The following is a 1,029-nucleotide window of genomic DNA, read 5'->3' as shown; positions in this document are numbered from 1 at the left end:
CTGCCTCCTACACCTGTCAGTGTTGGGAAGGTGACTTTTAAAATGTAATCCCCTACAGATTACAGATTACACATACACCAAAAATGTAGTTGTAACATAATCCATTAAATTACTTAAAGTGATGAGTAATGTAATCTGATTACTTTGGGATTACTGATTTGCTGTAGAGAAACAAAGACAAGGAAATCTTCACATAAGAAGTTTGTCTGATAAAAGAAAATAAAAAGTCCAGATTTTACTGAACCAAATTAAAAATATTATTGATAGAAGAAGAAGAAACACGTCCACACAGCAGGATTTAGACCTGGTTTTAGACCTGGTTTAGACCTGGTTTAGACCTGGTTTTAGTCCTGGTTTAGTCCTGGTTTTAGTCCTGGTTTAGATCTTGTTTAGATCCAGTTTAGACCTGGTTTAGGGTTAACCCTAACCCTAAACAAAGTAACTGTAATCCAATTACCACTCACTGAAACAGTAACTGTAACTGAATACAGTTACTCATCATTTGTACTCTGATTACATAACTCCAGTACATGTAATCTGTTACTCCCCAACACTGGCACCTGCCTCCTGCACCCGTCTCCTGCACCTGCCTCCTGCACCTGCCTCTCCTGCACCCGTCTCCTGCACCTGCACCTGACCTGCCTCCTGCACCTCCTCCTGCACCTGCCTCCTGCACCTGCCTCCTGCACTCCTGCCTCCCTGCCTCCTGCACCTGCCTCCTGCACCTGCCTCCTGCACCTGCCTCCTGCACCTGCCTCCTGCACCTGCCTCTCCTGCACCCGTCTCCTGCACCTGCCTCCTGCACCTGCCTCCTGCACCTGTCTCCTGCACCTGCCTCCTGCACCTGCCTCCTGCACCTGCAGAAGGAGGAGAAGTGAAGTGGAGCTGCACATGTTTAAAGTCCTGCTGAGGAACAAAGGATGAGCGAAGAGAGAGAAAGAGGGATGTGTCTTTCCTCTTTCTCTCTCTCTCCTCCTCCTCGTCTTTTTTCTACTTCCTGTCCAGCTCTCTCCTCTCTCTCTCCTCTCT

The sequence above is a fragment of the Boleophthalmus pectinirostris genome, unplaced genomic scaffold (assembly GCF_026225935.1).
Source record: "Boleophthalmus pectinirostris isolate CB_2022bp ecotype Guang Dong unplaced genomic scaffold, ASM2622593v1 HiC_scaffold_4, whole genome shotgun sequence".
NCBI lineage: Eukaryota > Metazoa > Chordata > Actinopteri > Gobiiformes > Gobiidae > Boleophthalmus > Boleophthalmus pectinirostris.
This window is presented reverse-complemented; position numbering follows the sequence as displayed.